Consider the following 26,415-nt stretch of genomic DNA (forward strand, 5'->3'; position numbering starts at 1 on the left):
AGAAATGGCTGGCTCTCACTCAGCTAATAAGGAGATCCACATGTGACGGTACCCTCTGCATGCAGATCTTGAACACAGCATATGGTTATACTTTCCTATGTATTTAAAATATTTGTCAACAGACTGCCAGAAATATTAGGGAAATTTACTAAAAATTGTTAATTACTTTAGGTTATGAGGTCACGGAAAATATATATGCATAAAAATTGCCACTTTGAGATTCACCATCTTCCCTTTTAAAATCTGGCTCTAGGTTAATTGCCCAGTACCACACAGGAAATCTGTGGCTGAACAAGGAACTGCATCTAGATGGCCTCAGTTCCAATCCAGTTTTTTACCCATTACACCATCCTCTCTTATTATTCTATTAATTTTGTTATTGGTTTGAAAACCAAGTATTTGTCAATTGACAACTGTGTTACAAACTAACACCCTTCCTCAGGTAACATCCTATGCCCCCTATCTTGCAAACAAATTTAATAGTCCCACAAAGTCAGACTCTTCATGTGCAAAGTGCTACACGTGTTTAAGTGTTTGCAGGATTGGGTCCTATATTCTTTTTTCTCAAACTTGAGCCAAATTATGTACTTGATTAATAGGACTTTTTCTGCTCATGAAACGTCAGAGTAGTTCATGATATATGTATATATACACACACACACACACACACACACACACAGCATTCATCAAGGTAGTGGGATTCAGGAATGAGTTATGTTCCTAGACGTCGACAGCTAGCAGTCAACTCGTCAGCAACAGATATATCACTTTGGCAAGCAGCAGTCAATGATGGGGTTTCTCAGTTCAAGATTAATCGCTGTATGGAGCTTCAGGCACAGAGGTTGAGCTGTAAACATCAGCAGATTCAGCAGGCTCAGACTGTGATCCCTTCCCTTCAGTAACATGCTATATATGCATTCCATGTGGAAAGGACTGCCACTCACACATTGGCCTTTTTAGCCACAACCATAATCACAAGATGTAATACTGTTGTCAGTGTCATCTTTGGTCACAAAGAATAACATGTTCCCAGCTCTGCCACTAATTTAATGTATAACTGAAGGCAAATCAGTTAGCCGCTTTGGGCTTCAGTTTACCAACGTGTAAAATTTTCATACTAGTAGTTAACTACCTCACATAGAAGTTGTCAAGATTATTTTATTAAAAGCTCTTTGAGAAACTTAGTTTAATAAAATTTTGTTCCTTTGCAGAGTTTTCCAGCTATGAATGATTAATTCATCCAGACAATTCTGCTTGGGAATATTACATTGCCTAGATGGACATGCTCATAAAATGCGTGGCAACACCAACCTTGTACAATGTAAGGAAACTGAAGAGAAAGTTGCTATCAATTGGAACCAATTAAAAGTAACTTCTAGCTATTTCCATAGGTTTAAAAAGCAAGTCTCTCTCTCACCTATAAACTCTATAATGGATGATGTAGCTAATAAATAAGTGAATGAGAATCTCCCCTCCTCCCACAGTGTGAGTGTAAAAATATTTTTAAAAAGTTACACATCCCAAAAATTAAATGGCAGATAAATGGTTCTAGTCTTTATTATTAGGAGGAGAGAGAGGTTTTGGCTGAAACCTAATTCTAGCAAACAAACTGTGAAAGATAAGTAGATGGACACAGTAAGGTCAGTTTTCCTACATCGAATAGTCTTTACTGTAGTCCTCCTATAGAACTTCAGCTAAAAAAAAAAAAAAAAAAAAAAAAAAAAAAATGGTGATCTTTGAAAATATGTTAAACTTTCTCAGGAAAGTCCTAAAGTGTTTGTGAATTCTAAGCTTCTAAAGGAATAGAATTTAAAATTAAAATTAAAATTATTTTTTTTGCAGGATTCTTTCAACCATTCTAACAGATTTAATCCAAGTTTTCCTTTCCCTTTTATTGGAAAAGGGAGATTCAACTAGGACTTTGAACTTCTTAAAGAACAGACCAGTTCAGTAAAGAGAAATAGAAAGAATTGTGTAGGGTAAAAGGAATAGGTAAAATATCACACTGCCATTGAGAACAATGTTTTTTCAAATGTACATCTCATTCCACTTCTGCTGTAGCCAACAATACACTGAAATTTTATATTATATACTATAATATAGTATATTTTATATTATACACACACACATATATATATATATACACACACACAAAGAGAGAAAGAGAGAAGCAAAGAAACAAATGCCTCCCCCTACAAGATAAATTCCCCACTTACATCTTTGAGCAAGGTTTAACAGCAGCTCCTTGACACAAGTGCTTATGGAGCTCAGTGCAGACAATGTGGATTAGTCTGCAATAGCAACTCTCACCACAGTCATTTCAGATTTCCTAGAGACATTTTGCAAGGTAACATTATACTCAGATAAAAATTCAATAAGGAACATATTCAGTATAATCATGCACCTACTGCCTCTAAAAATATGATTTCAGACACCTTGTTAGTAGCTATGTTAGTCTGAGTTTTAATATTGCACATTCACACAAGGAGGGGGGGGGGGGAGTCGCACACATGCCATTAAGGCCAATGTAATTATGACTGTATCATTACTTACCTAAATTTCATCAAGACCATTCTGACAAACTTGTAAATAAATTTATTAAATTAGGAGTTAATAAAGTCATGATAGCAATTTTATGCCGTGTGCAAAATGAAACAGATTGTGGTCCTCAGTGCTACTCTGGAAGGTACTGTAAATAGCATTTTCATTGCTCAAGAATGTCAATAAATTTCCCCATATTCAAATTGCACTCTCTCTTCTTTAGTTAGCTTTCCATTTTCTACAAGAAAGGGAAGTACACTAAGCCTTTTTTTTTTTTCAAATTGCAATTATTTTCTTTAACAACATTGACTAAACCTTCCTTTATTCTTATTGAACTTTCACATATAGGAAAATTATAAAAGGAACTCTTCTTGTATTACAACAGAGACTGGAAAACTTATCAAGCTGAATCACTATTCAGAATCTATTTATATATTTATTTATTTTGTAAAGTTTCTAGCACTCATGAGTGTGCAGAACAAGTTGGAAACATGAAGCAAATGCTGCTTGAACTCTCACAGGACTGAAACTAGGCAACAAAAGTAGAGACCCCCAGGATCAACCTGGGTTAGCCTTAAAATAAATTAAGTGCTGACAGATTACTTCATCTCTGTCACCTTTGGGGACCATAGGCTGTAACTCATTTGTAATAGATGTTGCCTGCATTACCCTACAAATAAGTCTCATTTCTTTTTCCCAGTTAATAAACTTTAGTTTATTACAAGATTGGCTACAGACATCTTCGGTGTGAGATCCAAGGTACAAATTGACCTGGGGTAAGTGGCTGGTCTCTTGGGACTGGGAGCAACCTGAATATTTTGTGAACTTTGGTGTACAGCAATCATTTATCTCTAAGTCCAGCTCTCCTGGGTGGCAAGATAGACTGGGGCGTCCAAGGGGACTGTCTGTGACTTCATGGTAAGACAGGTATAGAGCTTCAGGAGTTCACATTTGTTACTGGGTTGGTGAAATCTAATTATGGAACATGCCACCAATTTACCCTGCTTATTGACAGGCTTCCCTGAGGTTTGCAACCACTCCAGCCAGCATGACACCTTGTTTCTAATAAAATTAAACTGCATTAGTTGGTTTGTTAAAGAAGAAAAAAAAAATGTGTAGTCCCTCACTGCTAGACTGAATCAGTCTCCACATCAGCCAATCCAAATCTTTTACTAAGGTTGAAAGTGCCTCCTTTCCTTTAAGTATGGAATTAAAACAATATTTAATCAACTGTCTGATGTGGTTATTAAAAGGTACTGAACCTAGACACACACTCCCTTTTTCATGGCAATAATGTTTCCAAAAGCTCAAGAAGTATATAGAGGAACTCGTCATTTTTCATTGGAGAACACGTAAGTCAGTCCAGATCTCGAACATTAGCCACAATTGAGCAGACACATTGCTGTTACCTATGAGGATATTATTATTCTTAAATTCCTTCTAAATAGGAGAATCATTATTACCAACTTCTTTATGAAGGTTTAACATTAATAACCTGAAAATTAAGCAGAACCCACCCGAGTAAGTGTTCTTTCTTCACCATCCAGAAGAAGGTGCATCTCCTGAAGCATTGCTATGTCACACTTGAATGAAGCCAGGCAATAGGATGTTTGTAAGCCAGTGGAGTATCTCACCAGCCTGTACACCAAAGAATACTTTCCAGTCATTGGTTTCCAGGCCCTTTTCTGCAGGGGCTCATTTTATTTCTGCAAATAGAACTATTTAACCTAAGTTCATCATAACAATCATGTTTCTTTCCCCCGGACTCAGAGACTTCTGCAGGAGCCTATCTACTCCCTGCAGCTCTTATACTCCACAGGCCATTTGCCTGGGAGGCAAGACACGCCTCTCTGTACCCTTCAGAGATGTTGCAATACTTCTCCTTGCATTGTGAACAAGAACCAAAACAGATTGTAAACACACCAACCAAATACATAAAAATGATAACTATCAAGATAATCTTGGGTTACTAATTTGGGTTACACTTGTAGCTAATTCCTTGAGGGGAATGTTTCCCTAATTCCAAAAAGTCTGTCAGGCTTATATATGAAGTAGTTAATTGGCTGAGTCTATAAATATGAGAAGCAAACCTACTACTTAATTGTAGATGTTTAATATTTCAAAAGTGACTTAGAAAGTAGAATTCTAAGTCCTCATTAATTTATAGAAGAAGCTGAACTGATTAAGTGATATAACATATGTAGAGTTACTAACCATTCAAATAAAACATTTTCCAAGAAAAGTCTACAATTGGAGGTTTCTCTCAAACATGTATGTTCTGTAGCTAGTTTTATAGGATACTAAAGTATATATTCCTCCATATCAATGAAACAGACTGAGTAAATAATAGCTAAGATTTTTCTTTTGTTCAGCTTCTCTACTGCATTCCCATGGTGGTTAAAATTTCTCCACTTCCCCTTTTCTTTAAAAGCATCCCATTAATTAAACATACTAGCAGAGAATCAATCTTTCTGAATCTGACTGTGACTGCATACCACCACCTACTGGTCAGTGATCACATGAGCTTTGCTGAGGGATCCTTTTAAAAAAGTCAGATGGTAGGGTTTAATCACAAAGTATGTTTTGACAACCATTGAATTAAGTTAGGAAATTTTGAGATGTAATTTGTACCACCATCATAAATGATGGAGAACTAATGCACAAAACCAATATTTCTTTTACAAAGGCAATATCACTGCTACTACTGTTATCACTACCACTAATATTCAGCACATATATATCTTTTCATCTTCAATATGCTTTACAGACAACACACCAAGGTTACTTAAACCAATAACTGTAGTTGTTTTCAGATGTGCAGAGTAGAATTCCACAGTCTGATGCTGGATTTAAATATTGTGAGATTTAGTTGATTATATTTGAAGAGCCCCCGTTTTCAAGGGCCCTCACATTTTTGCAGGCCTATATGATATCTTACCATATGGACACCCTTTCTTTCTTTAAGAAAGTTGACTGACCATTTAAATAACTACAAACAAAAATAGTCTCTGTAGGGCAGAACAAATGAAAAAACATCAGTGATGTGTAAAACTGAGGCCAAACCAAGCTTGCATTACATTCAACAGTTAGAAGAACTGAACATAAGTTGAGGTCACTCCCTTTTTCATATCTTCAGAGAAAGCAGGTAGGCAGGAATAAGTGATTCCAATGGCAGGTACCTTAAAACCACACATGGGAACATGGAAAGGCCAGCTGAAGAAGAACTAATTTATCCTTTCCAACCCCACGTGAGGTCGGTAAAACTTATTCCAATTTTGCAACTGGGGAAACTGAGGCAGACAGCTAGTATAACTCAGGAGTTCCTGTCTGCCAGGGTTTTTTTAAGTAGTAAAGGGGAGATTTTCAAAGGTACAAAGGGTAGCTAGGTCCCATTTGTGTCTTTGAAAAATATCCCCCATGAAAGATGCTAGTTTTTAAATGAACAGAAACAGTTGTCTGAGAGAGGCTTCAATTTAAATACATGGCTCCATTCCTGTAACTTGAAAAATTACTGATTGATAAATAATTTCATAAAGTCTATTTTGTCAATTCTACAAGGCATTGCTACCAGACAAAATTTTTAGAATGTAGAGACAGTCATTTTCATTTAACATTCTATGAAAAGTTTACTGTCAAAATGTAGTATTAATACTACAAACCTAATCTCTAGAATTTGTGTTTGTTCAGACGGTTGCTCAATTAGCTGACAAGATTCTTGATGTGTCATTTAAGTTTTACTTCACATTAGAAAAAAAAACTCATTTTATAGTGAAGGTTTTTTAAAATGCAAAACCCATTTTCTTTGAGGTGCACATAGGAAGGCAAGCTTGCTTTTGTTACCCTATTGTGCAGTACAAGGCATTGGGGAATCATAGCTTCTTGTGGTATTTTTTGAATACCAATAGCAATTAGGGAAAAAAAGTAGTGTAACTTAATCCAGTGGGAGGATTCACAGTAGTTGCAGCCATAGGATGTGATTAGAAATTGTGATATACTCTGCTTATTATGATTCTCACTGTGGGAAATTAAAAAAGAACTGTGTACAACCTAAATCTGGATTAGACTAACAAAAGGAAGGCGTCTCAGGAGCTGCGGTTTAAATGCTATTCTGAATTTAACCTGCTGTACCTAAATCCTGTTTTAGGGATTCAGAAAAGGAAGTGACCATACACAGTGGAAGCTGCTTAGGGCATGTCTACACTTACCTCCGGAGCGATCGATCCAGCAGAGAGGGGAGGAGGAGGGGGAAGTCAATTTATCGCGTCTAGTGAAAATGTGAAAAATTGACCGCCGAGTGCTCTCCTGTCAACTCCAGTACTCCACCGGAGCAAGAAGCGTAGGTGGAGTCAACGGGGGAGCGTCAGCAGTCGACCTACCACAGTAAAGACACCACGGGGTAAGTAGATCTAAGTACATAGACTTCAGCTACATTATTCACATAGCTGAAGTTGTGTAACTTAGATCGATCCTCCCCAGTGTAGACCAGGCCTTACAGTACATTCAAATGAAACAAACTCAATATACTAAATAAAATGGAAGTCCTGCATTGTTTCAATGTGCAAATTACAATTCCAACTATACTGAAATAGTTCTGTGAAATAATGATTTTGCTATGACTATGTTTCTACTTTATACTGCATTAGCTGTAGCACACCAGCACAGTAAGGTGTATTGAAGCAAGGAAATTCAGGAAGTAAGTGGAAGGCGTTGCTTTGTCCAGAAACTCAGATGGTGGACCTTGGGTTGCACCACAGAGAGCACAGGGAGCTAATTTATCAACTTAAGGTCCCCAAGTTGGTTCCCTTTTTGCCTCTCTCTTTCTCTTCTACTCTAAGCTCAGTTGGGTTGGGGGAGGTGGAGGTGGAGAGCAGGGAAGAGTGCAGGCCAAAAAAAAACTCCAACAACAACAACAAAAAACAAATTAACTGTAAAGAAAGAGCAAGTTTTAGTGTAGTAGTGAGCCAGAAAATGGAAGAGAGAATGGTGACGCAAGCAGCACTAGTCTAGCTGAAAGACTCCAAAATGAGTTTCTCATTGACTGCTATCCTAACTAATTAGCATCTGAGGAGCAGCTAGCCATCTTGTCTTCAGCAGTGGAAGTAGGACTGAGAAAACCTCTTGATAATAGCAGTTTACATCCTCCTGTTATCCATAAGACAATTGAAAGCTATTTAATTACTGAATTCTGGTGGTGTGCACCACAGATGCTCAATATATTGAGCATCCTTAGGAGATTTTAAAACTTACAGTGCATGCCAACTGTTTTTCCTAACAAAAAGATTGAGCTGTTTACACAAAAGCAGAGGTTCACACTATGGAATAATAAACTGCCTTTTTTTTTTTCCAGCTGCATTTGAGACAGAGAAGCATAGAACTAGAAAATAAGTTGATTTCTGATCTCCTAATTTAAAAGAATGGATACATTTATTTTCACAGACAAAATATTCTCTAATGTTTATTTATTAAATACTATACTAATTGTTTTTAGTTCCTTATTAAATTTTCATAACAATGCATGGTTGGAGAAGGATTGCAAACCTCTCCCTAAAAAGGGGGGCTTAAAATGGAAGTAAAAGATAGATAAGATACTTTTCCAGATGAATCAGAACAGGAAACTTTGTGCTAAGAGTTAAGACTAATCACTTATTTATAAGGTGAAGGGAAGACATTGCAGAATGGTCGTGCAATTTTGAGGGACATAGACCTGTGGGTCAAAATTTTTCTAACTGAACGTTTTTCTTGTGGAACATGCTGATTCACTGCAATTGAAACATTCTGTGTACATGCTGAATTAAACAAATGTTCTTTTTTAAAAAAATGGAAGTGAACATTATCAGAACCGAATGGTTCAATTTTTTTGCTCTGAAACAGCTTTTTGTTCAATTTAATTTATAAAATATGAAATCAAAATAGAAATGCAACATTTTGGTTTTATTGAAACAAATCACTTAACTGACCTGAAAATTTGCTTCTTTTTAGAAAAAAAATTGTTTTCCAGGATTTTTTAAAATTCCACACTTTATTCCAATTTGGTATGAAGAATGTTTTTGAAATTGCAGAATTTCCTGAGAAATGGAAAATCCAGTTTTGACTAGCTCTACCTCTCCTCAGTCCACATTATCAGACTTTCACTGGGACTGCAAAAATGGCTTGCAGTTGTGGCACATGGCTATTAGAGAGCCTGGTAATTTTGGCAGCCCATTGACTTCTGTGTTGCTGCCCCCCCTGCTGGTTCTCAACTGGGGAAGAGCAGGCAAGCAGCAAAGGGAACAAAGGTTGGGCAGAGGCAAAAGGTTGGGCGGGTGGGCAATACTGACCCCCAGCAAGTCCTGCACCCAAACTGGTTCCAATTTCCACCCATCCCTTAGTCACCATCCCTGATGCCCCCATCTTCCTCCAGACACTCCCCCCAGAACAGTTGTCTTCAGCTCCTTCCCAAGTTACCCAGCTACCCTCATAGACATTCCTAAACCCTGGCAGCTTTGGCAGAAACAGAGGCATCAAAAAAGGACAGCAGGAGCAGCCAACAGACTATATATTCCACTCAAAAGCCAAGGTGAGAATATTCATAATCTTATTTTCATAGACAGAAGATAGTAGGCAAAATCATAAAACATTTCTACAGAAGTCTGCTTGTGAAACTGGTGAAGAAAAGGATGTTCTACTCGAATTTCTTTGTTTTTCATCATGCATGCCTGTAACTTCAGGCTGTTTACTTATCAGACTTGGAATGATTCCGAAAATTCATCTGATGTATAGTTGCCCTACAAAGGATCACTCAAATACTGGAGATATATAAAATACCCTGTAGAGCAACTGAAAAACAAAATTTAGCCTCTATATCCAAGAAAGGAATTCCTAAGCTCAAGAACAGATGAATATCAAGGTGTTCTGACTCCTTTCCAAAGTGGACCATTTCGCTGAATTTCAAAAGCTTCAGAGGATTAAAATAAAATAAACAATGTATAGTATCAAACATCCAAGAAATGAGAGAAAGAATGTTATGAAGATCTACACGCGTATTTCCCAAAGTTGATGTGAGTAGGCAGGGGCACAGAAAAAAAAAATAAGATGCAGTAAGCTGTGGAGATTTTTAGAATGTGGCAGGGTTGCAAGGAAGTGAGGGCAGTGAGAACTGATTTCCACTTTCCTGAAGCAGGGCTCAGATTTCAGAAGTTGGAAAGCATCATTTTTAAAAGGCATGAGCAAATACATTGTCAAGATAGTCCGCTCTGCATTTGACGGGGAAAAGCTGTTTGCGCCCACAACAGACCTAATGGGGGCAGGGAGGGATGGCCACCGACAGCGAGTAGGTGTATATGTGTGATGCCTTTTCAAGCATATTGGAGGTCCTAGATTAACGAATGTGCCCTCTGTACAGTTGCACAAGGCTCTCAATCAAAGGGCCACCCTGACCAGGTTTGTGCGTAGGGTTGCCACCAAGCCAGTATTTAACTAGCCTGAACAGTTTGCAACCAACAATGCAGGAGGAAATGTGCCACTTTTTTTCCTTTCCCACTTGTAACTTAGTTGTTAAAAGAAGCACACTGCAAGTAGCAACCATGTGTGGACCTGCTGGCAGCTGCTTCCAGTGCTGCGTTAGTGGTGCCATTTCAGATACTTATGGGCGGAGAGGGGGAGGAAATTCCAGTGTTGACTTTCCTTGCCTGCCCCCCAGAAGGGTCCCTGTTCCGGTTTCCACTTGTTTCCCACTCGCAAGGACCCTGTGTCTCCCTCAGCTGGGGAATCTTTCCTCTCTCTTACCCAACAGTGCAACAGTGCATGAGCCAGTGCCACCAGGAGTTGAATTGTTGATAGACTCCCCTGTGCTCTGCTGTACAGGAACAGAGTATCAGAACAGTGTGTGGTTCCAGTCAAAAGCCTTGCCTACAGCCCTACCTGACATAGGGTGACCAGATGTCCCGATTTTATAGGGACAATCCCGATTTTGGGGTCTTTTTCTTATATAGGTTCCTATTATCCCCCACCCCCGTCCCGATTTTTCACACTTGCTGTCTGGTCACCCTAACCTGACACCTATCAAGTTATTCTTTTCCAACACCCGTCACTCTAAATATAGAGGGTAGCTGTGGCACCATGAGGCGTGGGCAGGGGTACCTGCCCTAATAACATGCCAATCTGAGACCTGGGGCATATGCTTGGGGCACCTAGCTTATCCTGCCACTTTCACTGCTGCTGCTCCACTTTACTTTTAACATACTAGCTCAATGAGAGCAAGTATGTCTCCTCAAACTGGGAAATATGCCTCCGGCTCTAAGAGTAGCCAGTATCCTGGGACTAGACAAAGTTTTTAGCGGCTGTAACAATTCTAATTTAAGACCATCAAAGAGGTAAAAAGTGAGCAGTTGAATATGCATTCAGCATTCCTGATAGCATGTAACTAGTCATTAATAACTATAATAATGAAAGTTACGGCGGGCCTGATGAGATACCATCCTGATGACACTGAGGCTCTGACCTGCAATGAGCTTTGTGCGGGTGAACCTGATCATTACAGAATCAGGGCCAACATTTGTTAGTTCTCTTTTGTTACCGCAGCTTCACCCCCTCTCTATGTATGATGTGTGTGTATTATCATTCGTTACTACATAAATGTGTAAGAACCATAATAAAGGACAATAAAAAAATTGATTAAGAATCAGTGTAAAATTCCCTTAATGATTTAAGCACTTTGTGAAATCTCTTCAGTAATAAATGAACAGATTTTGTAATTCTAAAAGTAACAAACTTCTGTAAAAAATGGGGCAAAATATTAACTATAAATATTTTTCTACTCTTTAGAGAAATCTATCATGCACTATAATAATTGTATGTACATTCATGAAGACAATCAGTTCAAATCTTCAAAATCATAATATTTCCCAAGAATATTGGAAGATTTGAAAAGTAGCATAAATTTCATGATTCACGAGTACTGTGTTTTAAGTAAATAATTCATGAGCATTCCTTCAATAGTTTCCATTTGTTTCAAATACAGGATTAAAGTTGAAAAAGTGTAAAGTGTACATAAATGTCTTGGAGTAAAGCACAAAGACTCCTCGTGGTACTGTGAAGTTTGACATTATCTAGCAATAAGCGAGAAGATGCTATGAACAGATCAGAAGAGGGAAATCCAATTAAAATGCAATAATTGAACTCTCTCTGTATATACTATACATTTTATATAATCTTGCAAATTCTGTTCAGGCATGTTAATCATATTATTATGTTATACAATGTGTGTATGAAGGTTGCTGCCCTAGCATGCCTTTTAAAAGACAGAGAGTAAATAAAGCATTTTCTAAGCAAGAGAAATATAACGTATAGCTTATTATTTGCATAATTAAATATTAATCTTTGGGGGAAAGTATTTATTTTCATTTTCATCCCTATACTAATTTGACATAAACAATGATTTGTCAAACAGAGCTATGTCATATAACACACTTTGTAACCCCTGTAGCCCAACTTATAGCACACACCAGGGGCTCCTTGCATTCCTCCATTCCACCCCACAGGCTTCCTGAGTACCACACTCCTGTTCCCATCTATTTCAGAAACTCCCTGCAACTCCCCACATTCTCCCCTGGCAGGGGTTCTGTCCCTCAATCTCCCCCTGCATAGCAGCAGCTCTGTGTGCATCCATATTCCCACTCCCTCCCGCTGCCTTCCATTCCCCTTACCACCATGGCAGAGGCTCTCTGGGACCCCACTCCATTCCCCTTTCCTCCTCCCCCCATACCCTGGTGCAGAGGCTCTGTTTACATTCCATCCCAGTCTTTCCCCATAAACCAGGTCCCCTTATCTTTCCCTCCTGGCCCCCCAGCAGGGGTTCTGTGTGCCCTCTTATTCCCTTCCACCATGATCCCTGATCCCCCACCCCATAGTAAGGATGGTTGGACACCCTCATTCCCTTCCTCCCCCCTTACTATTCTTATGTCTGGGGTAAATGATTCAGAATATCTGCATGTTATTGGGAGAATAAGCATAGATGAGACAGGGTATTTTTATTCTGAAAGGTGTTAATGGGTGTCCTCAAACAGTTGTTTGATCTATAGAGAACTGGAGAGATACTTGAAGCTGTGTCTGTGTAAACAGCTGAAAGGAGCTCTCTGTGTCCATTTCCCCCCCTTCAGTTTTCCCCAAAATCAATAGGGTTCTGGCTATTGAACCTAGAACATTCCCTGAAATGTTAGAATCAATCAATTGGATGTGGATACCTTACATAGAGACAGATACTGAAATGCCACTGAGTTCAGTGAAAAGACTTCACAGGCTCAGTCAAAAAGAGCAATCAACATATTTCTTCTATAAGAAAAGCACTCCAATTTTTAAATGAGCAGAATTACTGTACATACACTCAGGTGTAATGCTGATACACAAGGCATTCAACAATTTAGAATGTAAAGGGACATGACCCCTTAAGAAACAAGTCACACAACTGTTTTTAAATATTATAGTATTCCAATCTAAAGTAAACTATGTTATATAAAATTAGATATTTTCTCCCAAAACAGAAAGAAGAGAAAGTGTGAATGTGCTTAGATGTAATCTTTATTGAAAAGAAACTCCTAAATATTTTTTGCAGTTGTGTAAGAGCAGAATGTTCAGGATGGGTTGCCCTAAAGCCCCTCCTGCAGCAACATATGGTACTCCAGGTGGTCCCTGCTTTAGTCCACAAGTTTTGGCTGACTGGCTGCTTGGAGCTGGGTAGCTGGGCCATAAGCTCAGGCTCAGTTTCTATACAGTTAAATGAAAATAAACTCATATGTTGGCTGTATGCACCTTAAACTTTAGGGTTACCATCCATCCATATTTCCCCAGACATGTCCGGCTTTTGCGTCTCTAAATAGCCGTCCGGGAGGAATTGGTAACAAGGTTAAAATGTCCGGGGTTTTTTTTTCTCCCTCGCCTCCCTCCCTCCCTTCCATGCAGAGTGCGGCTGCTGATTGGGCGGCTGGGCCGATTGAACCGCTCCCATTGGCCTGCAGCAGCCAGAGCCCCTCCCCTACTCCCCCCTCCCTCTGTCTGCAGCCCTGTGTAACACACAAACCGACCCACCGGGCAGCATGTTTTGCCTACACGTGGAGCCAGAATGGTAAGGGGAGTCCGGGGGGGGGGCAGTCAGGGAGCGGGGGAGTGTTGGATGGGTCCCCGGCCTTCACCTGCCAACCCTCCTCCGCACGTCCCCCCCCGTGTCCCTCCCTCCCCGCCTCTCCCTTGCCTGCTTGTACTGCCAGAGCCAGCAGCAACTGCTGTCTGCTGCCCCCGGGTCCTAGTGCCCCCCATCCACTAATGGGAAGACAGGCTGCCCTTACCCTGCCCTTCCACCCTGGCCCTGAGCCTCTCCAATGCCCCAAACCCCTCATCCCCAGCCCTGAACCCTCATCCCCCCGCACCCTAATCCTCTGCCCCAGCCCTGAGCCCCCTCCTGCATCATGAACCCCTCATCCCCAGCCCTCATCCCCCTGCACCCTAATCCTCTGCTCCATCCGTGAGCCCCCTCCTGCACCATAAACCCCTCATCCTCAGACCCACAGCCCTCACCCCTGCATCCCCTCCTATCCCCAAACTCCCTCCCAAACCCCCTCCCCCTTCCCACACACCCCCTCCTGCCCTCAAACTCCCTCCCAAAGCCTGCACCCCCTCCCTTTGCACCGCCTCCCACCCCCAAACTCCATCCCAGAGCCTGCACCCCTCACCCACTCCTGCACACCCACCCCCTGCCCCAGCCCGGAGCCTGCACTCAGCACCCAAACGCTATCCCATAGCCTGCACCCTGCACCCCTCCTGCACCCTAATCCCCAGCCCAGGACCTGCACCCCAGACCTCCTCCCCCCACCGAAACCCCCTCCCAGAGCCTTAGGCAGGTGTGGGGGGGGGTGGGTTCTGGGCACCATCAAAATTTCTACAACCCTGCCACCCATGCGAGTGGATAAGTGTCGGGGCAGTCAGGGGACAGGTAGGGTTCTAGGGGGGCAGTTAGGGTGGGGGGTTCTCAGCAGGGGGCAGTCAGGGGACAAGAAGCAGGGGGGGTTGGGGTTCTGAGGGGGACAGTCAGGGGGTGGGAAGTGGGAGGGAGTGGATGCGGCGGGGCCGGGGCTAGGGCGGGGCTCCCCCCCCAGTGTCCTCTTTTTTGATTGTGGAAATATGGTAACCCTACCTTAAACAAAACCACAGAGGCAAGCACTTAGTTGCAGTCCTTTAAGGCAATGCACTAGGCTAGCATTGAAGAGCTCCTCTCCCTCTGTCCCAGTCTCACCAGCTCTATCATGGAAAAGAAGGTGCAGGCAAGGCAAACCATCTTAACTGGCCTTTTGGTTCCTGACTGGCCAGTGTTTCCTCCTGGCCATTCTAAGTCTCTGGAGGACTAAATCTGATTGATAGACAGGCATGAGCAGGGGAGTGTCAAGGCATCAGTGACTCCAGCAGAAAACAGAGAAGGGCCAATAGACTCCACCACATCAGGCATTACAATGAGAAAGTAGTTGCATACTCAGTCAGATACAGTAAAGTAGATGATCACTCTGTGGAAAGGAATGATCATATGGTACTAAATAAGGCTTTACTTAATGTCTATAATAGCCTGGAAAAGTGAAGCACTATGACATTTCAGCAACAACAAAAAGAAAAGAAAAGGTACTAATGAATGCTTTAGCACCTTTTGCTAATTTCACACAGGAAAAAACAAAACAAAACATACCTTCCATGTGTGGTGTAAGTCACTCTGCATACTGTTTATAAAATAAGCCTATAAATATAAATCTGATCTATTTATAGCCTTTCCTATGCTTCTATAATTAATGTTTAAATTTATTGTATTTTAATTCTAATTTTATAAGTTATTAGAGCACCCATAAGAAAACCAGTGGACATTAGCCGGTACCATGCATGTATTTTAAAATCAGTTGGGTTATAAAGCATTATAATTGGGATAACACTAATTCATAACCCACTGAAAACTGTAAAGCAAGGTTGTAATATGCATATTACAGACATTATAATATTTGTTTTGGTATCTACTTGTCACATTAAACACATTCAGTATACTTTCCATAGCAATTGCATAACAAATTATTTGAAAGTTGTTACTTCAAAACTTTTAGTAAAAAAATGTTTTTCTTCATTTGAACTCTCAGTAGATCCAATCTTATCAAGTTTTGAATGTAATATCAAATAATTATACCTACAAATTCTGTACCTGTCACAGGAGCCCAACTGCGAAATGTAGAGTATAAAATAAACTTGCCTTCTGAATGTTAAAATAAAATTAAAGGAAGCTGTTCTCAGACAAACAATTTGCATTTCCATACGGATTCAACGATCCAGAATCAGAAAAGTGTCACTCGGACACCTCTCTAAAACAACAGGGAAAGCATTCATTAGCTGGACTTGCTGTTAGAATTATGCACTTCATTAAGTAAGCGGCTGTCTTAGTTTATACAGGAAACTGTTTTTAATTCTGCTGGACATGCTCAAGCTTTCCTTCCACTAAATTCAAAATGAAGGAAACTTCCAAATAATGGAAGCTAAACATCTGGCACAGCCAGAGAACATTTGCATGTTAATAGCTGAGGAAAAAATCCTCTCTCTAATCATTTTATCATTTCATTATGATTCTGTAAGTTGTGTAGTAAGAAGCAAACACTATAGATGAATTATGCAATCCTTCAATTTTCATACCAGAAGTAAATGGTTGTCTTGTTTTCCAATTTTCTTGAAACTACTACTGCCATTCCCTTTTACTTATAACCCAGACATTGATGATGCTATCTTTAAGGCAGTGTCTGCCTTTATTTCATTTAAATTACCTCAAGTTGCATTATTCAGGGGACAATTATTATTAAACTTTGTCCTACATAAAAATGAAGCAGCTGATTTTCCACTACCTTACATCTTGTTTAGTCATTTACACATAAGCCAAGTACAAAGCAAGTGTAAATTATTCTAAGTCAGAATAGTAATGTTTCACACCAACTTTCAATGGTTTAAATATTACACAAGATGCAAAACAGCAAACACTCAGACCTTAAGCGTCAGTTAGCAAACATTTATTTTTATTTCTCTTTAAAGTGGATTTAGTGTTGGTAGCAGTATATGAAAGGCACTGAATGGACAGTACCAGAAGCTAGAGTCCTTTATTTATCCACAGAATAGACACAGCACAGGCAACCACAATAAAGACTTCCTAGTCTAGCCTACTCCAGTAACATTCTACAACTCTGATCTGGACATATCCCCTCTAGATACAAGCAAAATAGTTTACTCTTCATGATCATTTAGTCATAACCCTCCCTGCTAAGGTTTCATTTTAGAAAGAGTACAAGAGTGCTGTGTTAGATATAGCTACTTATTAGGAAATTGACTGGGAAACCAAACTAATTTCTCATAAGACATCCAGAACCAGTCATATCATCAATTTCAACCATGTATGGACCTGTACATGTTTAGACTGGCTCTGCATCCCATCACTGTTTCCCTGCTCAAGTAGATGCTCTACAGCAGGGGTTGGCAACGTTTGGCACGCGGCTCGCCAGGGCAAGCACCCTGGCGGGCCGGGCCAGTTTATTTACCTGCTGACGCGGCAGGTTCGGCCGATCGCGGCCCCCACTGGCCGCGGTTCGCCGTCCCGGGCCAATGGGGAGGGCAGGAAGCTGCAGCCAGCGCTCGCCCGTGCCGCTTCCCGCCGCCCCCATTGACCCGCGATTGGCCGAACCTGCTGCGTCAGCAGGTAAATAAACTGGCCTGGCCCGCCAGGGTGCTTGCCCTGGCGAGCCGCGTGCCAAAGGTTGCCGACCCCTGTTCTACAGTCTTGAACAGAGCACACAGATTCTCAGCTAGTGCCCAAACCTACATTGATGGTATTCGGCTTTAGTGTTAGTCAAAAACCAATACAAAAAATTAACCTGAGCCTAAATTTACTCCTTGAGTTCGACTCCCTCCAGGTAACTCCAGCTTATGTTAAGTAGAAATTAGTTTTTGGCCTAAGTGTAGAAGAGTATGGGAATTTGTGGTTGCTAGTGTGAGAAAAAAACCAGGAGTCCTTGTGGCACCTTAGAGACTAACAAATTTATTTGGACATAAGCTCCAAGGTGCCACAAGGACTCCTCGTTGTTTTTGCTGATACAGACTAACACAGCTACCACTCTGAAACCTGTCAGTGTGAGAAAAGTTAGAGATAATTTGGCAATAGTAAGATGGGAAAATTGAAGTTAGCAAGGACATGACCCGTGGTTATAACTGTTTTTAGCAAGAGTTTTTAAATGATAGCATTTTAATAAAAGTCAATCTACACTGATAGTACCGAAAGGACATTGGTGCGGATGTGAATTTAAATAATGTGTAATGTCAAGAACCAATGAGGAGGTGGCAGACATGACTGTGGTAATAGGTGGGTTTAATGTTAATTAGTATAATAATGGATTATAAAAGGAGTCTTTTTGTTAATATTGGTATGAGCTCCGAATAATATCAAAAGAGTACTGTTGGGTTCCAGGATTAGAAGGCTGTACTTCACTCTGTTGTCAGTGGACTGATCACCCATTGGTACACTATTTCATCTTTGACTGAAAGTATAACTAATATTGCACAGTAATTGCATGCCTGTTTGCTTAACTAGTCATTTTTCTTTTGAATAAAGAGGGGTTTTACCATTCAGAGTCCTCCACTAAATACATTTTCTGTAACTGACCTAGAGGTTCAAACTGAAAACTAAGTTGAGTTTTATTGCACCCTTACTTTAAACAACTAATATTACTTGGTAACATTTCAACATAAAGGTTACAAACCCCTTATTCTTTGGTTTGTTAATACCACCATGGATGTACAAAGGTGGGTGAGAACTAAACTTGTTACACTGAGCCAACAGAAATTAAGGAACTTTATGCAGGAGTCTTAATTTACCGAGAGGTTAGATTATTAGAAGAGCCTTAGCACCCTGTTATGACAATCTTCTAGAGAGTTGTATCAGAAAGTGAGGCAATGCATTAAGGGATGTGCTATCACTCATCGTTAGGACAAAGCTAAGACAGTCAAACTGGGTTTGTTAGTCTTTATGCACACTGCAAAAAAAAAAAAAGTTCATGTTGAACTGGTTACATGAAAGCAACAGTATATCAGCTGAAGCCACTGACAGGGATTAAACACCATTAGCTATTATAGTTAGTAATTGAGTTCAACCATGTGGTATGTGCTAGTGCTGCCTGTTATGTTAACCATAAGAAACAGATAGCTACCTTTCTGCAACTTGTTCTCAGGGATGTTACATATGTCTATTCATTCCACCGTAGGTGTGTGCATGCCCAGATGTCAGAGAACTTTTTTTCCCTGAGAAGTTCCCCTCAAAGCAGCTCGAGTGCCCTCTGCCATTCTGTGCCACTACATGCAGGTGTAAAAAGTTGGAGTCACCCCAACCTCCCTGCAGTTCCTTCTGACCGGATAGATTCCAACAGAGAAGGGAAGAAGAGCAGGTTGTAGAATGGACATGTGAAAAACATCTTAAAGAACAATGTTATGAAAATGTAGGTAACTTTCTTCTTTGAGTGATTGCAAATGTTCACTCAACTGTAGGTGACTCACAAGCAGAATAGCCTACAGGTATGCTTGGACTCTACTTGAACAGAGGATTGGAGAAAAACACATCCAAAAGTAGCATTGCTCCTGGACTGATGAGCTATAGCATAATGAGAAGTAAATGTCTGCACTGACAACCAAGTTGCCACTTTGCAAGTGTCCAGAATAGGTACTTGTGTGAGAAAGTCTGATAATGCTGCATACACCATAGTCAAATGGGCCAACACCCTAGTTGGTGAAGTCATATTAGCCAACTGGTAGCATAAACATATGCATAAAGAAATACAGGATGAAATCATCTGAGTGGAAACTGACTCGACCATCACTCTCTCAGCAGTCACAGCAAACAACTGTGTTTACGACCTAAACTATTTAGTATGGTCCAGGTAGAACCATAAAGCTGGTTTCACATCTGACAAATGAAGTTTCTCCATCTCTGAGTGTGATGCTTCTGAAAGAACGTCAGTAAATAAATTGCCTGGTTAGCATGAAAACTGGAGATCTCCTTTGTCAAGAACTTAGGGTAAGGGTGGAGGTAAACTTTATCCTTATGGGAAACTAAATAGGGAGGCTCCGACACCAGTTAACAGCTGTGTATGGTACCTATTCACACTGAACTCAGACTCTTGTGACACCTAGACATAGCAGAATAAGTTAAGGACAGAGTCTAGTGTGGGAGTTTTTCCTTTATCTTTAAACTTCCTTGCTTAAGATCACAGCCTTCGTGTTGTTTAAACATGTTCTCTGTTTGTGACTATGATTTCACAGAATCAAAGAAGATTAGGGTTGGAAGAGACCTCAGGAGGCCATCCAGTCCACCCCCCTACTCAAAGCAGGGCCAACCCCCAACTAAATCATTTCACATCTGCCTAATGCTTCCAGCAGAGATGATTGTCAAATAATGCCATAGACCAGTAAATCAATAAACTAATGCAAAACAAAGCTTAAAAAACCTTTCCAAAGAATATTAAATATCTTTTACACCACAGTTTTACAGGAGACTACCTTTCTGGCAGAGCTATCACACCTGAGCAAAGATGATATAAGGTGACACTACAATTATTCCAACCAGTGATTTAACACAAATAGATAGCTATAAAGCAGGTATCAAGCTCCAAAGTTTGCTGCAGCCTACACACTCACACTCAAAGGAAACTTGTAAAACAGTGATTAGGGCAAATGCTTTGGGCTTGGCACATCATTACAACAGCTGAGAGAGGAGCACTTCATCATTAAGTGGAACAGTGCTCTCATTTAATTGCATTCTTATTTGATAGGGCTGTGACTCCAAAGCCAGGTGGATTATGTTGCTGAAACCTGAGGACTAGCACAATAGATACATGCATCAAATAACACTGCCAACTGTCCTCCAATCTCCTTTTATATATATATATATATATATATATATATAAAAACAAGTTTCATTCAACTCAGAGTAGTTGAAATTACATATATATCTGAAACACTCTAGTGTGTCAGGCTTGCAGGATTCCACACCGTAGTTAATGCTTAACAAATAAGAACAGCAGTGGTATATTGTCTTTTCTCATAGAAAGCATCAACTCCACCCGCTGCCATATTAGCTTACCATATTTGACAATTAGCTGACTTTAAAAGAAGCAATGAAATATGGACTTAGAGTTAATCTTACTCAAGCTGAACATATTATCCTCTTGTAACAGCAGCACTTAGATTTGCAGTGTATATTAAATCAAGAGTAAAGACATTTTATCAGCAAATATAATACATTTGAATAGTATCAATATATTCAAATTTTCCAAATTGGATTTAATTCCATAACCAGATCTTATTTTAGTAAAAGTATTTGCTAACAACCTATATCAACTCTCTTATATCATAAAGGTGAAACTTTACATATAAAAATGTCGCCAGTAGTGTTCTTAGTGTCATCATAATAATGTTCTACAAGTGAAATATTCTAACTCTAAGAAAATTACTTCAACTACTTTGTATTAATTTCAAAACACAATAGTTATTGTACAGTACAGAGTTTAAAGACATCACTTCAAACTGTATGTAGATCCATGCAATTGGCTTAATCAAATAGTACCTCTGAAAACAGCAAGAACAAACAAAATGCAGCTTCAGGTTACTTGGTAATCTCCTTATTAACTATTTCCTTTATATAAACACAAAACATCAAAATCAATACAGAAGTAAAAACCTTGTAATACAACAAGGAAAACAAACATTAGTTCACAGTGCAACTATGAATCAATGAGAAAGAAATATTAAGAGCAAAGCATAAAAGAGTTAAAATGCAAAAACATTCATCTTTGGGGAGGAAATAATATTCACGTGAAAGGCAGAAGACTGAGTTTTAGGAAGAAGAGTATTCTACCTTCACCAAAATATTTTGTTTTACCATCTCATTGTCATTTTTTTTCCAGCTATAAATCTGAAAGATGATTTAATGTGGCACATGCCTTTCATTACATGCCACAATGATCACTTTTCAGGTAGTTTAACTCTTCACTTCAATTTAAATAAAAATTAACTTACTTAGCAGTTTAAAGTTTCATGCTTAGACAGCATAGGGTTATACTGCAAGTTTTTTCTGCCAAGCCTGTTTACTGAGCAGCTTCAGAACATCCAATTTTCACTATCTAGTTTCAAGATGAACAATGTAAAACATAATCACTGTATATTTTGAAATAAACATTCAGCATAATATACAAAATAATAGTAATAACAAAAATACCTTATATTAGACCAGAAAGCACACAATCATTCTCCATGCTCTGCTATGCATTCCAACTGCTATAGTTATCACACGCAACTAGCTGTACATTCCTAGCAGGATTTTGTCTGCCCTCTATCTGCAGCTATTAGCTTGGCATGTTGATTCACTAGCACTGAAGCAATAGCAATTAGTTGTCCTGCTCTCACAGCAAATAGTGGAGAGGACTGAGTGGGCTAAAACATACAGTGACCACTATGCTCTTCACACCAATTAGTAGCAGGTACTCCAGCCCAAAAGACAAATTGATGTCCCACTGATAATCAGTGCTAGTTTCTTTAATGTATTGTGTCCAATCAGCTTTTTCTAGTGGCTCTGTTTGCTTTTTCTACCTCATCAGTGACAAAGAAGCCCAGCAGCTTACATTCATTTACAATATCATTTGACAAGAAAGACGTAATCTCTTTAAAGCCCTTCTCACCACAGGCATTACAGCTAGTTAAATCTACATTACCCTAAATAAAGTCTATCAAATCACTGGGTAGAAAGAAAAGCAAAAGATTTTTTTTTTTACAGTTTCCTTATTCTTTTATTCATCTTCATTAAATAACAAAAGCCATTTGTTAAAATTCTCTTTCGCAAAAAGCAAGTACAGAATGCAGTCTTTTAAAGTGGAAGTCATGTAAGACTGCACAGAAACAAATCAAGCTTATTAAGATGTGAATGTTCAGTAAGAGCAGGTGGGTTTCCACAAAGGGCACTACCCTTTCTAGAGGCTGTGTCTGTAACTGACTAAAAGGGAACTGCATGTTGCATGAATTTGTACACATCTTTAAACAATGATGCCTGAGTGCAAACAAGTCAGGCTTTTAGTATTTCTTGATTAAAAGTAACTGCATAATTGACAGCAAAATAAAAAAACTGCAGTGATGGGGATTGAGTATTTTGGACATCTGCAATGGAATATGGGGCTGTGAGAAACTGAGGGTTCTGTCTGTACCAATTCTGAACTATGGATGATTTTATGAAATCGTGTCATGAAACTACTGTGTCATGGAAATCCTATATTTGTGGATCCATCCACCCTAAATTAGCAGGGTTGTGTCATGCCTCCGCCAAGACACAGCGAGAAGTGAGTGATCAGCAATCAAAGATAGTTTATTCAAAGTTACACACCTCGGGAAAATGTGTTTGCTGTAACTGGGAGAAGAGGCTTTCTGCTCTTATCTGAAGGGACAGTGGGGTGTTTGAGAGTAGTGGAAATTTGCCAAATGGTAGAACAAAAGAAGTTATCCAGAAGGCATCTCCAAAGGGACTCCTGCAGGGGAACTGGAGAAGAGCCCTTTTGTGCCAGATTAAGATGAGGGAGGCTGCTGCAGGGGCAGGGAAGGAAGGGAGGTGGAGGACCCTGCCTGCTTCAGTGACTGAACACAGGCGATCCCCCAAGGAAAGGGTGAGCTAGTGAGGGACATTGTGTTTAGGATGTTTTATTGTTGGTATGGTCTGTACTCTCCTGTGTTTTACATGATGAAATAAAAAAAGAGCATAGCAATGTTCAATTGTACAAAGTGTTTGTTGACTGCTTCACAACCACTGTGTGCCCCTGAAAGAGTTACTCTGTAAACGTCATACCTTCTGGGTGGAGTGGGTTTAAGTACTGATGTAAGGATCCAAAGGTGACAGTCTAGAACTAGGGGCTCTGGGTGCCCTAGATTGCTGACACACTCTCATCACCATCAGTGGAGATGAGCAAAGCAGCACCTTGCCAATCCTGGAAGGTCAAGCCCCACAGGAAGTTCTATCAGAGCACCCAAAGCATGCAGCCTCCTGGTAGGCTTACTTATGCTACTTAAGCCAGGAAGTGAGGCAGTGGGCTGTCTGCTGCTACCACCTTGGATCTGCTCTTGCAATTTGCATTCAACCCTGTTCCTGATTCCTGCTCTGCTCCTTCCTCACCCGTGTTCTTGTTCCTAGCTCCCACCTTGCTCCTGCTCTGTGCCTGAGGCTTGCTTCTTCTCTGCCTCCTGCTCTTATGCCTTGCTCCTGACCATCAGCTACCATTCTTAGCTCTGACTCGGACTTGATCCTTGGCTCTGGTATTTGGCAGATGACTCTGGTTCTGACCCCGATTCTGTTCCCCAACTAGGATGCCTACTCTGCCTGCAAGACTGCTTCTGTCCCAGTTCCTAACAACTGGAGAGTCTGAAATGTCAGCGCTGTGCCCAGTGGGTTCCAACACTCAGTGGGAGCTGCCTAGGAACCCTCAGATTGGGACAGTGGCTGGACTCCATTCAGGCTCCAGGAGCTCAAAACACCATGGGGGATCCAGAGCAGCAAAGGCTTGACTTCCCCTCACAGCACTCCTTGTCAGTAGCCATCGTCAGGTTACCAATAAAAATCTGGATAAGCTAGCAATGATAGAAAATTGTTACCTTCTGACTGGTTGCTCATTTGAAATGAGTTGGTGGTCTTAGCCCACTTCCTAATGCAACAGTTTTCCCATCACATAAGATACCACCAAACTTAGCTTAATTCTTGTCGGTGTCAAAAAACAGGCAGAGTGTGAATGGGAACAGAAATTGAAGCACACATTTATATGTAAAGGTAACCTCTGCAGAACTATGCTGAAGCACATTGATGTTTTCATAAAATTTGTGTGTGCACTACAATAGCTCATTTCCTGATTATGCTATACCTGTTCTTTGTTTAAAGGGACAATATCAATTTCTAGGGCTGTCAAAGAAGACCCATCTCAATGTAAGCTACTTTTTTCTAAAAAAAATTCAGAAATAAGACTAAAGAGCTGAATTACATTAAAATTACTCAATAAAAAATAATATTAATATATAACATTCATATTTAATTCATACCCTGTCCTAACTCTATTTTTATTAACTATGGAAGGAGTGACCACACACTATGATCTTACTCTAAATATATATTAAAATAGAGACACAATGACATAAGCGGAGAAAGGTATATTCTCTTTAATGTTGAATTTCCTTTCACTGTGGATTTAAATTAGATGATTATCATACAAAATGCATTCAAATATCAGTTTCCTTTTTCAAAAAACTTCTTCTAAATTAAAAATGTAATAAAAATCAGCCATGAGCTGAAAAATACCAGAGCTAAAAAGAAAATGTATATTTAGATTATTTTAAAAAATTACTTGGCTTTCTTTTTCATCAGAGCTATAAGTGCACACCATGTAAATTGGAAAGTAGGTTATAATAAGTATACTATGTCAATACGTTGGTGAAACATTAAGAAAAAAAAATTCCTGTTAGATCCAAATAGATGTTGAAGCCAATATTTTTGTCTCCCTACATCTAGAAAACTTCCATGGGGTGAACAGAATACTGAAGATGAGATCTGTAACAGAGATCTGCTCTTAAGTGTGGACATGCATATTAAATATTCATCTGGTTACCACACTTATACAGTAGTTTGTGTTAAGTTTTAACTCAACCTTTTATTTTCTTTAAACTTTATTAAAAGGACCCAGTTCACGTTACAGTCTACAATATTTAACTATTATATGTAAGTGGGTTAATTTGGAAGTGTGAAAAAGCCTTTCAAATCAGACAAATTCATTGTTTTTGAACTCCTTAAATTAGAGATTGCTTAAATGATTTGTTTACCATCGGAACAGGATTTCCATACCTTTTGCACCTGTCTGATCATCTTCACCTAGAATATCCTAAATAAACTGACGGCAGGATCAGACCTTTGTCTTATGTATGGAATGTCCCCTGAAATCAACTCATCAGCATGGGGAACTCTGTCTGAAGTTTATTCATGTCATGATAGGGTAGTGAATATAGGACTAAAATTTGCTATTGTAGTCATCCTGAAATATATTCTTTCCACCTGACAATGAGCTATCCTAGGAAATAAATTCTGCCTGGAAAAAGGGTGCACTGAGGTTCTGGTCTTCACTCAAGTTCACCCACCTTCTATTATTTCCTATAAAGATAATATGGGATTTGTTCTAGTGAAGTGAGTTTAACTCATTGTTGCCCAAAGGATAATCAATATACTAATTCTTGCTACAATGACACTCGAAAACATAAATATTAAATCACATAGGCCACACTCAGAGACCCTTGAAGAATTCTTGTCCCTTTGTGGATTTGGAAGAATATCCATACAGGCTCAAATTCACAGAAGGATTTAAGCACCTAAGTGGGAGTTAAGTGCCTAAATCCAAAATCTAGATTGGATTGCCACTGAGAACCTCAAAACCCCTATAAATTGCCATCTAACCCTGGAGATGCCTAAACCCCTCAGTGCTTACATTATTGCTGTAAAAGTCCCCTATGTACCCAAGTTTATGCCTCTGGGCATTCACAGAATGCCTCAGTGTAGGCACCTGGGTACTCATGTCACAGCGAGGGAGAATTATTTTATATTCCAGAGGTTTGGGCACTCATCTGAGAGATGGGAAACCCGTGTTCAAAACCTTTCTCCTCAGGTGGGAGCAAGGGGGAGGAATTAAACCATGGGTGCCCACACCCAGTGGTGGACTAGCCACTGGGCCAATGGGGCCCATATCCAGGGGCCCTGGCTAATTGGGGGCCCCCTGGTAAATGGGCACC

At 39.9% G+C, this 26,415-nt stretch overlaps 1 protein-coding gene across 1 annotated transcript in view; it reads right to left on the reverse strand.

The window, feature by feature from the left end:
* PCDH15 (protocadherin related 15) overlaps positions 1 to 21,867 on the reverse strand; it is an 812,634-nt gene extending 790,767 nt beyond the window's left edge. Inside the window, exon 1 of the mRNA XM_026651074.1 lies at positions 21,836 to 21,867. The gene's annotated coding sequence lies outside the window, so the exon portion shown is untranslated. The remainder of the gene's footprint in view (positions 1 to 21,835) is intronic.
* Positions 21,868 to 26,415: the final 4,548 nt, after the last annotated feature.

The sequence above is a fragment of the Terrapene carolina genome, unplaced genomic scaffold (genome assembly GCF_002925995.2).
Source record: "Terrapene carolina triunguis isolate 2854851 unplaced genomic scaffold, T_m_triunguis-2.0 Scaffold95, whole genome shotgun sequence".
Classification (NCBI taxonomy): domain Eukaryota; kingdom Metazoa; phylum Chordata; order Testudines; family Emydidae; genus Terrapene; species Terrapene triunguis.